This window comes from Lutra lutra, chromosome 3 (assembly GCF_902655055.1).
Source record: "Lutra lutra chromosome 3, mLutLut1.2, whole genome shotgun sequence".
In the NCBI taxonomy this organism is placed as follows: domain Eukaryota; kingdom Metazoa; phylum Chordata; class Mammalia; order Carnivora; family Mustelidae; genus Lutra; species Lutra lutra.
The window spans coordinates 138,609,100-138,624,883 of record NC_062280.1 but is presented as its reverse complement, the minus strand read 5'-3'; the positions used below and the strand labels follow the sequence as shown (position 1 = coordinate 138,624,883).

The 15,784-nt window shown below is 35.6% G+C and overlaps 1 protein-coding gene across 5 annotated transcripts in view; it reads right to left on the bottom strand.

The window, feature by feature from the left end:
• The window catches only part of INTS6 (integrator complex subunit 6), a 93,089-nt gene that overhangs the window by 49,714 nt on the left and 27,591 nt on the right, over positions 1 to 15,784 (bottom strand). The window contains exon 1 of one of the 5 annotated variants that reach the window (XM_047723334.1): positions 11,789 to 11,916. The exons of the other annotated variants lie outside the window; for them this stretch is intronic. The gene's annotated coding sequence lies outside the window, so the exon portion shown is untranslated. Of the gene's footprint in view, positions 1 to 11,788; positions 11,917 to 15,784 lie in introns of those variants that run through there. 5 annotated transcript variants of the gene reach the window in all.

Below are 15,784 nucleotides of genomic sequence, written 5' to 3'. Positions count from 1 at the left end.
CACATGGGGCAAAGAATTTATTTTTAAAAAATTAAATTTAGGGGTGCCTGGGTGGCTCAGTCATTTAGCGTCTGCCTTTGGCTCAGATCACGATCCCAGGGTCCTGGAATTGAGCCCCGCATTGGGATCCCTGCTCAGCAGGAAGCCTGCTTCTCCCTCTACCATTCCCTCTGCTTGTGTTCCCTTTCTCTTGCTATCTCTGTCAAATAAATAAGTAAAAATCTTAAAAAAATTTTTTAATTTAAATTTAACAAAATGTTAAAATATATTAAAGTTTCATTAGGCTATAGAACACTGCTGATGTAGACAGATAGATATAGATGTCCTTAAATGTCAAAGACACATACGGAAGTATTTATGAGTGAAATGATACAATGTTTGCAATTTGCTTTTAAAATATTCCCAGGGCACCTGGGTGACCCAGTCAGTTAAGCATCCGAATCTTGGTTTCACCTCAGGTCAGGATCTCAGGGTTGTGAGATCAAGCACCATGTGCATGCAACTTTGTACTCCATGAGGGGTCTACTTGAGATTCTTTTCTCCTCCTTCTCCCTCCCGTTATGCTCCTTCGTCTGCTCACACATGTGGGGTCTCTTTCTCTCTCTGTAGGATAAATAAAATCCTTCAAAATAAATAAATATAATAAAATGTTCCTGCTAAAAATGGCAGTAGGGGCAGACAGATAAAAACAAGACCAACAAAATGTGTGTAACAGTTGAAGCTGGATAAGGGTTCTTGAGGTTTATTAATTTACTTTCCCTACTTCTGTATATATTTGAAAGCTCCACAATATATGTTTTTAAAAACTGTATATATGTGAGTAGACACAATTAAAAATGCAAGTAATTAAAAGCCTTTGTGAAAAGAAAATGAGAATGGGAAGGAAATCTTGCCTTTATTACTAGCTTTTCTATAAATGCAGTTATTAGCCAAATGTTCACATTAAACTGAAACATTTTAGCTCTATAAAATAGAATATAAAAATTTCACCTGACATGAGGTGCTAGCAAAGCAAACAGTTCAGCCTGAGTGAGAGCTTAATGACTCACACCCCTGCCTAAAATCTGTACTGACATAAACACTACTAGATACAAGTCCATCACAGGTTACCTCCCTGCTGAGAGCTAATACAACTCTCCTGATTTCAGAAAAGCTGAGGAGGGTAGAGAATGGGCAAACTTTCTTAGACTCAAATAAACAGAATCATTTGCGGGTAGGAGGAGGTTAAAGAAACCTTTACATAAAGAAATGATACATTAGTCCAAATTACTGCAGGTTTAGGAAAAAACAAGATTTAAACCCATCTCCTCCCACTTTGCCACATCCTGTTACTTATCTGGATTCCCGTCTAATGTTTACACTGTGCCATATAAAGTCACCTTACTAAAATCTGTTTTTCTGCTTGACTTTATAGCAAATAATTCAAACTACAGCTTTCTGGGTTCCTATTGTTTGCTTTCTTACATCACAACTTTTGTGTATCAGCTTCCTCATCTACGGAATATGTAACAAGGATACACACACAACTATATATATATATATATATATATATATATGCGTGTGTGTGTATACACACACACACAATTGGTCTACATTAAAAATCAATGTAATTCACTATATCAACAAGATTAAAAAAGAAAAGTCATGATGATCTGAACATATGCATTAAAAACATCTGACATTTCACTAGCCATTCATGATTTAAAAAAAAAAAAAAGTCTCAGCAAACTGGGAACAAAAGAGAATTTCCACAATCCAATAAAAAGAGTATACAAAAAACCTACGGTTAACATCACACTTACATGGTTAAAGTTTTCACTCCCAATCCCATCCCCCAAGATTAGGAACAAGGCAAAGATGTCCATTCTCACCACTTTTCCAAGCACATTAAGGCAAGAAAAGGAGGGGCGCCTAGGTGGCTCAGTCATTAAAGGTCTGCCTTTGGCTCAGATCATGATCCCAGGGTCCTGGGATCAAGCCCCACATCGGGCTCCCTGCTCAGCAGGGAGCTGGCTTCTCCCTCTCCCCCTGCTTGTGTTCCCTCTCTAGTGGTCTCTGTCAAATAAATAAAACCTTTTTTTAAAAAAAAAAAAAGGCAAGAAAAGGAAAAGCAGACAGATACTGAAAACGTGTAAGTGAAACTCTACATTTACAAACACGATCCTGTATGCAAAAAATTCCCCAAAATCTACAAAAAGCTACTACAGGATAAGTGAATTTAAGAAAATCAGAGATTATGAGGTCAAAATACAGAAATTAACTCTATTTCTATGTGCAAGCAAAAATCAGAAATTGAAAGTAAAAAGACCAAATTATGATAGCATCAAAATACATGTGCAAAACATACAGTAAAAACTAGAAACACCACTGAGAAAAGTTAAACTTAAAAAATCTGAGATTACCATCTCCATGGGATTAGAATAACTAATAATGTGAGGTGTTGACTTTTCCCAAATTAATTTACAGATTCAATGTAATTCCAATTAAAATTGCAGTAGGTGGAGCGCCTTGGCTAGCTCAGTCAGGAGAGCATGCGAATCTTGATCTTGGGGTCATACATTCAAGCCCCTTGTGGGCTGAGAGCTTACTTAAACAAAATTGCAGTGGGCTCTCTTGCAAAAAATTATCAAGCTAATTCTAAAATGTTCTGGCTAAACAAACTCAAAAGACGTAGGAGAGACAAAACAATATTGGAGAAGAACAAGTTGGAAACTTAAACTAACTGACTTCAAGACATATTAAATTAATAGGACTAGATATTGCTGTCTTGGCAAAAGACAGCCATAGAAATCAACAAAACAGAATAGAAAGCCCAGAAATAGACACAAGTGACCAACTGACTTTCAACAAAGATGCCACAGCAATGCAATGGGGGAAGGATTATCTTTTTAACAATAGCACTGATAAGATTAATGATGTTTCAAAAAATGAATCTCAATACTTTCCTCCCATGAGACATAAAAATTCTAACGAATCATGATCCTAAGAGAGCTCACACTATATAAAACTCCTTGAAGAAAATATAGGAGAAAAATCTTAGTAACATTAGGCTAGGCAAAAAATTCTGAAATAGGATATAGAAAGCACAAACCATAAAAGAAAAAATTTAATTTAAAGCATTTGCTCTTCAAAGGACACTGTAAAGAAGGAAAAGGCAAATCATAGCCTGAAAGAAAATATTTGAAAAACATGTATCCGATAAAGGACTTGTATCCAGAATATGTACAAGATTCGTAAAACCCAGTAATAACAAGACAATCCAATAAAAAATGGGCAACATATAAGAACACTCACTTCACCAAAGAAAACACACAGATGGCATATAAATACATGAGAAGATGTTCAACACCATTAGTCATTAGGAATGCAAACTAAAACCAAAAGATACCACCACACACCCACTACGTTGTCTAAAATTTAAAAGACTGAAAACACTCAAGTGTTGGAAGGATGTAGAGCAACTAGAACTTTCACATATACCTGGTGGGAATGCAAAACTAGTAGAGCCACCCTAATGAACAGTTTGGCAGTTTCTTAGGAAGTTAGATACACACTGACCATATCACCCACCAACTGTGCTCCTATGCATATGCTGCCCAAGAGAAATGAAAACTTATGTCCACAAAGGACCTGTTGGCCAATGTACACAGTGACTTTATTCAGAATGGTTTAAAAAAAAAAAAGGGAGGGGCGACTATTCTCTGCCAGGCACTGGGGTTACAGTGCATAAACCAGATAGGTACACAGATTACTATGCAATAGACATTATGCTAAATGCTATGAAGGAAAAGGGCTTTTTTTCTTTTCTTTCTTTTTTTAAAGGTCAAAACAAAATCCTATGCTCCAGTTTTATCCAATGGAGATCATACTCCCTGGCTAGTCTCTGGTTATCCTGATACAAAAACTTGTATATCCCACTAAAATCCTATCTTTCCTGAAAGCATCATTGTTTCCTTCATGAGCAGGTCTTCTCTGATCCCCACAAGAATTAGAATTTTCTCCTTTCTGTAATGTGATAGAGAATAATAAAAACAACAAAATCTCTTAAGCCTTTATTATCTCACTTAGTCATTACAACCACCATGAGATAGAGCTATTACTATCCCCATTTTAGAGTTGAGGAAACTAAGGCTTCAAAAAAGAAAGAATTAGGTTACACCTCTAATTAGCTGCAAAGCTAGGAATCAAACTTGGATCTTTATAACATAATCATATTCTTTAACAAATACCTACCTTAAATTTTAATCGGAAATACTAGTGTGAATTCAGGACACACTTTCTCTTTTGGGGAAAAAAATGTACTTCCTAACTGTCCATTGAAAAGGCCTCAAAACAATGACAAACTCAACAGCCCACTTTGAAAACCCAGGTTATGATCTCCATATACATATACCATTTCTTAATACACAGAACTTGGTATGTTCCAGGTCTGGGGCAGAAATGAACAAGATAAACTTAGAACAAGTAGTCAGTCATATTAGAAAGCGGTTTCCAAAGCTTTTAAAATAAAATTATTTTTTTTTTTACATTTTATTTCAGAAACTGCTCACTGCTTCTTAAAATCTAATCTCTCTTCTCGCTAATCAAAAGCCCCAAATTTTATCTAGACACACGGCCACCCAAGCAGACTTTACACTTCCCCCTCTGCCTCACAGAAAGTGTGGTCAAATTCTGGTTGATGGACTCCCACTGGAGCTGCCATATTAGGTCATGCTCGTACCAGGTGGCTGCCTGCCTTCCACATTCTTTACTCTTTCCCACAGGCTGAAATTCAGTTATAGTGTTGAACTAGGTAGAGTGTATTGTAAAACCAGTATCAACCATTCAAATAAAGGCAGACAAAGCGACAAAGTAGAAGGAAGCTGGGGCACAAGTAAGCAACAGTTCGGAGCAGAACCACCCTACCTCCAGACCACTAACCAATTCAGTCTCTGATGTAAGAGAAAAACCTTTCCATCTTTTAAAGCCACTATTACTTTTGTCCAATTACAACAGCAGAACCAATACCTTAAAAAATAAACTTGCCAGAAGATTTTCAGAATCCTTGGAAGTTCAACTAGATGCTTGTCAATTTGTTTTGCTCTGCTGCATTAAATATGCATTCAAAGAGGCACTATATGTGCACTAAAGGCAGGGAAGCACACATTCTAAATCAAACTAATTCTAAACGCCTTTGTGATTTAAGAAATAGAAAGCCGGCACCTCCAGCATCAAGTCCCCACTCTAGTCCCAATTACTCAATTTGTTTAGATAATGTAGATGGGACAAAAGCTTCAAATAAAATGTTAACATTTTTGGTGAAACTGAGTATTTCTTAAATCTCCTTTCTCAAATGTAACAGAAGCTCTTCCTCAGAACAAACAACAAACCCACACAACTAGGATCAAGCCCTTAGATTCATTTTTATTTCCTCCTTCCCGGTAAATATAAGAATAGTTCTAAGACTCAAGATTTAGTCCTTCAACTTCCTTTCTCTCCCTAAGGTTTTATCCTTCAACAATCATAATCCTCAGTTATTTTCCTGATTATTTCCCAGAACAGTTTAAAATCCCAAAATAGCAAAACTGAAATTACCTGGTTGAAAAAAAGTGTATGAAAGAAAGCTACCTATCCTAGCATTTGCTAGGATAAAGAACCAACGCAGTCTGTTACAGCATCTTTAGATTTCTTTCTGATATGAGTTTTGTTAAAAAGGAAAGATTTATTAAATGCCACTAAATTGGTCATTTTAAAATGATTAATTTTTATGTTATGTCAATTTCACCTCTATAAAACAATATACAAACCTTAGCAAAAGCCAAGCCCTTTACCAATCCAGTAAAGGAAAACTCCAAGAAAGAATAACAAAGACAAAGATGGAAGTAGGACAGAAAGATAAATGATTAAGAATGACGATAATGATGGTAATAGTAACGGATACATTCAGAAGTCAGAATAGAGACACAGATGGGGGAAAAAATTGCTGAGGAAGTAACTTAAAGGGTAGGAGTTTCCAAACTGAAGGGCCTGCCAGAGGCCACCACAACATCTAGAGGAAGTGAGAAAAGTTAACAAGTAAAAGAATTAATATAAACTGGGATAAGAGTGATAAGAATTAAGCCCTAAAAATACAGAGAAGAAAATATAACTAAATGCCTAAAAGCTTTACAGGAGGTAGTCTTAACAAATACTGAGGTTCTAGGAAGAGCAAGGTGGGAGGAGATAGGAAGCATCCCAGAATTATGCAACAGGTGCCAGTAAGTAAGAGTGTGGATGGACTCAATGAACAACAGGGACACTCTGCTGTTGATGAAGCACTCAGTTGCAATGTAAACCAAATAAACAATGGGAAAAGGGCCTTTTATGCCTACTGAGGGGAGTATAGATACCCTGAGGTAGGAAATAAAGGCAAAAGGGAGAATGCCTAAGTAGCATCAAAACTCAGTGAGAAAGATAAAGGCAGTGGGAATAAGCAAAATGGGAGAAGGGAGTCAACAGGTACAAAGTTCCAGGATAAAACAAAGAAGTCATGGGGACGTCATGGACAGCATGGTGACTGCTGTTAATACCGTATTGCATATTTGAAAGTTGCTAAGAGAAACGATCTTAAAAGTTCTCATCACAGGGGCGCCTGGGTGGCTCAGTGGGTTAAAGCCTCTGCCTTCGGCTCAGGTCGTGGTCCCAGGGTCCTGGGATCGAGCCCCACATCGAGCCCCACATCGGGCTCTCTGCTCAGCGGGGAGCCTGCTTCCTCCTCTCTGTCTGCCTCTCTGCCTACTTGTGATCTCTGTCAAATAAATAAATAAAATCTTAAAAAAAAAAAAAAGTTCTCATCACAGGAAGAAAAGTTTTCTGTGTAGTAATCAATGTTAACTAGACTTCATTGCAGGCATCATTTCATAATATATACAAAATATCAAATCATTATGTTGTACATCCCAAACTAGTATGTTATATGTCAATTATATCTCAATAAAATATATACATGCCCCCCCAAGCAGTGTTCTAACAGTTTATACAATAATATCATCTGCATGCCTAACAATTACTGAGGACCCTAAAGAGCTTTTGTTTAGAAGGGTTTTGTCTATCTACTGATGCTTACCGTATCAAAAATTAAAAGAAAGGTAAAAGATAATGGCTAACAAAACAAATTTTAGAAATCTGTTTACAGATAGAAATCTTTATTTACTGATGGATGAAACTGTGGGAATAAATGAAATTGCCTAAAAGGAGCACAGCAAATATAAAGGCAAAATAAAATCTAAGATTAAAGCAGGTTCAAAAAAGATCAAGGATTAAATGAAACCAAAAGCCAAATGAAAACCAGGAGAGTGTAAGCCCAGAAGCCACTTTTAAGAAAGTGTTCAATAATGTTGGCAAAGGCTCAAAGAAGAGAAAAATTAAAAACCAATGACTGAATCTGATGATTAAGTCATTAGTGACCTAATTAAGAATGGCACAATCAGAAGCTAGACTGTAACAGATTAAGGAACAAAAAAAGAGGTAGGGAAGTCAAGGAGAATCAGAAATAATTTCTAAATTTGCCAAGAAAGGGATAAGGAAATTTAAGAAAGTCAGAAGAGAGGGAAATAAGGTATGTGAGGGTAAAGATAAGAGTTTCTCCATTTCATTTCTTTGGAATGGCTGAACTAGGGAGGCAGAATTACACAACCACCACCGCTAATTTCAGAACATTTCCATCACCCAAAAGAGAAACCCCATTCACATTAGCATCAACTCTTACCCTCAAGCCCTAGCAACCACTTTATTTTTCTGTTTCCATGTATTTGCCTATTCTGAGGATTTCCTATGAAGGGAATCATGCAGTTGCTGGCCTTTTGTATCTGGCTTATTTCATTTAGCGTGCTTTTCAAGCTTCGGCTGTATTGTAGTGTCAGAATTTCATTCCCTTTTAAGCTAAGTAACATTCCAGTGTGTGATATACCACATTTTCTTCATCCATTCACCAGTTTCTACTTTTAGTTATTATAAATAATGCTGATAAAGACATTTTATATGGATATATTATAATTACTGTTGGGTACATACCAAGAAGTAGAATTTGGGTGTCATTGGATAACTCTTGTGTTCAACTTCTTGAGGAACTGCCAAACTATCTCCATAGTTGCTGCATCACTTTACATTACCACTGGTAATGTATGAGGGTTCTAGTTTCCCTGCATTCTCACCAACATTTGTTATTAACCATCTTTTTTATTATAACCATTACAATAGTTATAAAGTGGTATCCCATTATGGTTTTGATTTGCATTTCCCTAATGACTCATGATGGTAAACATCTTTTCATGTGCTTACAAGTCATTTGCATGTCTTTAGAGAAATACTTCAAATCCACTGCATATATTTTAATTGGGCTATCTTTTTATTTTTGTGTTTTAACAGTTCTTTTTATAATCTGGATAGTAGGCCCTTATGAGATATATGATTTACAAATATTTTCTCCTATTCTGTTACAATCTTTTCTTGATATCACAAATGATATCTTGAATAACAAATGTTTTTAATTTTGATGAAGTCAAATTTTTCTAATTTTTCTTTGGATGTGCTACTGTCAAATCTAAGAAACTACTTCCTAATCCAAAGCCATGAGGATTTAGTCTGTATGTTTTCTTCCAAAAGTTTCAGCTCTCACGTTTACATTGCCCATCCATTTTTATTTCATTTTTGTATATGGTGTCAGGTAAGAGTCCAACTTCACTCTCCTGCATAAGGATATTTAGTTGTCCAGTACCACTTGTTGAAAACATTATTCTTTCCCCATTAAATTCTTGGTTCTCTTGTTGAAGAGCAAATGACCATAAATTTCTGAACTGTCAATTTATTCATTGATCTAAAGATGTCTATCCTTATGCAGCACTGTATGGTTTTTTGTTGTTTTTAAATTCCACATTACAGTGTGAGAAGCAATAAGCTTGAAGTAAAAAAAAAAAAAAAAACCCAATAGGCTAGTCTTAGCCATGCTCTCAACTGAGAATCAGCTATCCCAGGACTCATTTTCCTCACTCTCACAGAATTGGGAATTAAGTGAGATGTGAAATTAAGCAACAAAAAGTAAGAAAATTAAGTCTTATTTATGACTTATCTTTTTAATGCTTACTTTCAACCTCATAAATTATTTTGGCAGCCAAGAATAAAAGAAATAGAAAAAATCTGCTTCTAAGAAATAGTGCCTAGCATATAGTAAGCCCTCAATAAATTCCTGTAATTAATCATTTTCCAATTGCTTTGTATTCTTTTCATTCATTCTCAATGACTGTTAATATCATGGAAAAGCAACTGATTTTTAGAATCATCATACTTCAAGTTCTTTTTTTAGCAATTATTTCCTTGAAAAAAAATCAAGTACATATCCCTTAAGCTATTTCTAGTTTTTTAATATTATTATCCAATACAAGCAACATTTAAGATGGTTCTCTCTTCATGATACTGAATAAGGAATGGAAAATTAAAAAATTATTAAACTCGAAGCGAATTCTCTAAAATTTGGTAACAATCTGCTTTATTTAGTTGGTAGTTCTTACAGTTCCATAGTTACAGTGTATATCCTTTAAATTTAAAAAAAAAAAAAGGTTTTTTGGTTCTAGTAGTTTAACAGCAAAATCTGTTCAGAGAAAAAAGCAACTAAATTACTTAGCAGTCAATGATACGAAAATAATTTCTTTCGCAAAGTTTTACTCCTATAAATTTCAATGGTGAGGTCTAATTTTTCAACAACTATATTGAAAAATACATCCATTTTAAAAGTGCCCAATTTAATTATTTTTAGTAAATTTACAGAGTTACACAACAATCACCACCATTCAGTTTTAGAACATTTCCAAACCTCAGAAAGATCCCCTCTGCCCATCTGTAGTCAGTCCCCCATGGACCCCAGGCAACTAGTAATCTACTTTATGGACGATGCATAAAAATGGAACCAAACAATATGTGGTCTTTTGACCTAGCATGATGTTTTGAAGACTCATTCATGTTATAGCATGTTGGTAGTCCATTTCCTTTTCTTGTTAAATAGTATTCCAAGTTTCTTTATTTTGTTATCTGGTGTTAAACGACCCACAAACAATTTTATCCTCTTTTACGAGGTTAAAAAAAAAAAAGTTGCCAAAATTACCTAACTCCTCGCATATTCCACACTGTCACTACTATCTTTCTAAAATCCAAATCTGATCACTTTCTCCCATACTAAAATCTCTTCAATGGTTATTTCCATCAACCTCTAAGACACCTACATCCCCTGGCAGGGCATACACAGGGGTCCAGGTCGTCCGCCCAGTCTTATTTCCTCCCTCTTTACTAAACACTGCGAACTATCAGTACTGAGGTATATATAGTTCCCCCACTCTCTTCTATGACTTTTATGCCTTTGCACTCATCTACTTCCCAAACTAAATTAATCTTTCGAAGTCCAACTTCTGTCTGAACATGACTGGTTTTCAGTATTTATTCAATTAAACTGAATACATACTGACCACTAGAATTCTTCTGCTTACTTCATTAAGGAAGACCAACTGCACTCTAAAATTCATGGCGAAAAGGACCTGAAAACAGTCTAATACAATTCAAGGTCTAGGGTACTGGTCTCAAAATAGGGTATACTTCAGGGGTCAGCAAACTATGGCCCAGCAGCCAAATCCAGCCTCTGGCTTGTTTTGATAAATAAAATTTTATTGACAACAGCCACACTCATTCATTTAACACATTGTCCATGGCTGCTTCTGCCCTACAGCAGTGGAACGGAGCAGTTTTTATCTGACCAGGTGAGCTGAAAAGCCTACAATATTTACTACCTGGTCCTTTAAGTCTGCATACTCCTGGTATACATCATGATGTGAGGGAAGAAAGTTAACAGACTTTTAAGTTTTTCATCTCATTTTTTAAAAATTTCTACTTTTGTAGATGTTTTCTAATATTAATATACAGGTATGTGCATGTACATAATTATATATACATAATATCTAAACATAAAAATGGACAAAAATTGGGGATAGTGCATGCCCATATTATATTTTTTTTTCTAACACAGGAGACTCAATAACGGCAAATAAATAAATAAAGCCTATGATGTTTTCAAGTAAATTTTAGAATTTATTTGAAAATTTGGCAACCAAGATTATATGAACAGTTCTGTAAATGCTTCAAAGCACAGAGAAAAAAGCCTAGAATTAAGCTTTTTCCAAAACAAAATTCTCAAAACATCTCTAAAAAGTCTTTTTATGGAGCTAAAATGTTATTCAAATAATGAAACAGTCCTAATATTCTTTAAGTTGAATGTAATAAAATATGAGCTACATAAATAAACTGCTTCACAGGTGGTTATGTTTTTTAAAAAATTACTGTAACTGGCAAATCAAATGCAAATTTGTCCTTCAGAATCCTGAAGCCCAATTGCCTGATAAATAATCAATACATGATAAATATATAAACTAAGAGAATACCTCACTAGTTAATTTTTTTTTAACCCATCTGTACTTATAATGCAATTCTATAACCAAAATGTTCCTTGGCTATGAAAGTAGGTTGTTTCCCTTTAAGACAACAGATCCTAGTCTAAGGTTTGAAGGGCCCAGGAAATACCAAATTCCCCCCCTTACAAATCTTAAGGTTAAGAGGTTATTAGTTTCTAATAACTCAAAAGTTGGGGTCTGATCATCATCAACAAATTTATGAACTAATTTACCAAACTGAACCTCGGATTTGTCAGGTTAGGGTTATCATTCTATGTTGAATCATATTCTCCAACAAATAGTCACAGCCCCCAGAGAGAACTACACTCTACTCTGCTCACCTTTAAGGCTTTTTCTGAGGCCTTCCGAGATGACTAGCATCAGACTTTTGAGGAAGGCTAGCCATTAGACAAGGCTTTTCCCCACGATCTGACTGCTTGAAGTGACATCCAGGATCAGGTCGATCCTGTATCCAGGAATCATGACCCTCCCTGAGGCACCAGTCATCATGAGACAGTCAGTGCACTTTGGCACTTCTTGAAAACCACTGGGCTGCTCCTTTAGCTGAAAGGAAAAAAAACATCAAAACCACAACAAACAAAACAAAGGGGGGAAAATCAGTAATTCAACCTGAAAAGACAGAGCGTGGGGAAAAATAAACCAAAACAGCCTTGTTTAGAACAAAATGTAGCCTTGCCTTGATGTAAAGATCATAGTTCCAGTCACTGCACAAAGTTTATTCCTATTACACAAATCTAAAAATTTTTAAATCTATTTTATTACATCAAGAGAACAACTGAGAATGGAAGTTTATATTAAAAAACCTATTTATGGAATACAGCTAACTAAGTATAATGAAGGTATCTGTGAAAGACTAGCCACCTACAGCTTACATGAGTGCACCTCACCAGGAGTGCAAGTACCCCACTTTCCATGCTCTCAAACTATAATCTGACCTAGAGAGACATAAAGTATATCTGACGGGCTGCCTTTCACTGAGTTTAACTGGCAGAAAACTGCTAGTGCAATTAAAGCTGATCTACAACTGTTCTTAAATTATATACAGATGAATAGAAAAGAAACTGGGCTGGCATCCTCCTTAACTGACTTATTGCTAGCACCAAGTGTCCCCCCACACACAATGCTCTTGTCCCAGCATTCTGAATTTCAATGTTCATGCTTACTTGAGAGGAACAATTTTAAATGTTCACATCACTATGGCTTTAAATTTAAAAGCTTAAAGACCTGATAAATAAGTAATAAGATGACTTAAGGCTTATTTATTTAATCTGCTTCAAAATAAACACTTTTAACTATCAATATCCAGAGATAAAATTCTGCTTATTTCTAAGTACAAAATACTTTTCCTAGGACATAATGCTAAAAGGCAAGAAAAAGTCTTTGAGCTATTGTTTTAAAAATTTGGCTCATAATTCCTTTAAAACATTGGTACCCTAAAGATGATACTTTATCAAAGAATTATTTTATATTCGTATCCAATATCCCCAATTCAGTTCAGACTACCAACATCTACACAGATATCAGGTTGGAATCTTCAAAATAATACTAATCTGTCCTTCTCTTTTTTACTTGTTTGAGAATATGATTAAAGCGACAGACCTCCATCCCCCAGATAAATGTGCATAATTGCACAAATGGAAAATATCTAGATTAAATTTTCAGGGAATTCACAAAACCCTCTGAAACTCAAGCCTGGACCCTGGTTCAGAACCCCAAACACTGCCTTCCCCCCACCACCACCTTACCATCTCTAAAGACCTGATTAGTTAGCATACCTATCACATCTCTCACATTTCTGCATCTCTGTCCAGCACTGGCTGTTTTAGACATCCCGTGTTTTTCCCGGATTATTCCATGTTGTTTGTGAATTCTTCCCAGTTCACCATCCTTCAACCTGTTTTCTTTCACCCTTGGTTGCAGAGTAAGCTTACTAATGCATATCTGATCATGTGACTTGCCTGATTACCAAGCACCTTCAGTATCTCCTTTGCAAACGTTAACAGAATGATGTCCATTCTGTTTACGGTGATTGTCTTCCAGCTTCAACCTACATTTCAAGCACTCACTCCGCCTGCCTATGCTTTCTATACTCCACTCATATAATTTATAGTCTTCCCATACACTGCTTTTATGACTTCATACTTTTGTACGCTATTCCCTTCTCTCTGAAATGTCATGGCTCAATTTCTTATTCATCTCTCAAAACTTATCTCCCCTGGTTACGCTCTCTCAAGAGCTTCTATTTATTTCTGGCATGAGATTTATCTCATGTATACAAATGCTTATTAAAACTTGCCTGTCTTCAAGTACATTTTCTAGGGACAAGAGCCTTACTTGATTTCACCATTGGTGTCCCCGGCACCTAGAACATAGTAGTACTAATATAAATGTATGGCATGCCATTATTCTTGTACACAACCAAAGTTACTATGCCTCACACGCACAAAAAAAAAAGACTGATGAATTAATCTAAAATATACATTAAGAATTCAATGGGGCGCCTCGGTGGCTCAGTGGGTTAAGCCGCTGCCTTCGGCTCAGGTCATGATCCCAGGTCCTGGGTTCGAGCCCCACATCGGGCTTTCTGCTCAGCAGGGAGCCTGCTTCCTCCTCTCTCTCTGCCTGCCTCTCTGCCTACTTGTGATTTCTCTCTGTTAAATAAATAAATAAAATCTTTAAAAAAAAACAAAAAACAAAATCATTTAAGAATTCAAAATCAAAACAATTCATTATAGAAGGGTATTTCAGCAGGAACTCTCTAGAAAGCGAAAATTAAGTATAACTATCACCAATTCTTTATAAATTGCCATAATCTGAGTCAAGTATGTTGTATATATGTATATGAGTGTGTGTATATATGTAAATATATATAAAAAAAAATTTTTAAGTAAGACTAGTTATGGACATCCAAACCAGGAATTAAGCACAATAAGGGGGTGCCTGGGTGGCTCAGTCAGTTAAATGTTTGACTTCTGATTTCAGCTCAGGTCGTGATCTCAGGCTTATGAGATTCAGCCCCACATCTCGGGCTCCATGCTGTGCATGGAGCCTGCTTAGATTCTCTCTCTCCCTCTACCCTCCCCTCCACCCACTCTCTCAATCCCTCTCTCTCTCTTTAAAAAAAAAAAAAAAAAGGCACAATAAGGATAACAGAATACTATGCCATCCTTTGGATAAAAACTCCTTAAGCCAGGGACAGCAAGCACATGACAAATATTTGAATTAATTACTCCCCTTTTCTTACCCTCTCCTCTACCTCATCTCATACTCAGGGCCAAAGAATCCTCCATAAAAGCAATAAATACAGACTAACTGCAGTTGGCATAGAAGTTAGTATTTCAGGGCTATCCAATAATCTCAATCCTAAACCAAATCAAAAACACAATATTCACAGAAGACTTACTCCATGTTCCTTGGAAACCCATTCCCAAGTTTAACAATTCCAAAGATTGTTTTATCTTATATAAAATATTTTGCTAGCACTGAAAGTCAAAATGGTTGTTTTGCTACAGTTGTTCATTTTCAAATGCATATTTTATTGTTTAAAAATACACAGATTGACAGTTACATTGTATTCAAATCCGTGTATCAGAATCAACTGGGACATTTTCAAAAATACAGATTCCTAGGTCCCTGTCCAGATCAACTGAATTTCGGAATTAGAACTGAATTCCAGAATTAGAACTGGGCCATATATATTTTATAAAACACCCAAGATGATTTTGATGCAACCATTTGAAAACTAATGTTCTAAACATCACAGTAGTCTATATATGGAAGAGCTACAATAAGAAGATAAAAGAACAACTCTAAATAAAATTTTCCTTACATGTATAGTGTCTCTGATTACTTATTGGTTCTGACAGGATAATAAAGGAAGGGTGAAATTCCTTCAGCCTCTGAATAAAAACTGCTTCAATCTCTTACCACAGAATTCTAGATAAAAGATTAGTTATTGTAGCCATACAGCTTCACTAAAGAGTGGTCACCTAGCATTTTTAAAAAATTATTCTATTGCAGTGCTTGGCTAGAGGCAATCCTTGAGTTTTTCTTTCCACATGACCTTGAAAAAAGATATATTCAATAAGAGTATTGCAAATGTGTTGCTGAAATTCACTACAGTTATTAAATTTGAAACATTTATCATCTTCTTTATTATAATTTATATATTTTCAATATACTAATAATTGTAGATGTATACGTTTCTATAGCACACCAGGAATAATAAATCCAGGTGTTGAGAACAGGGCCCATTAGAATGGGTATAAAATAGAAAATGCAATCAACAAATTCTTACTAAGTGTTCTGGAAAGTTG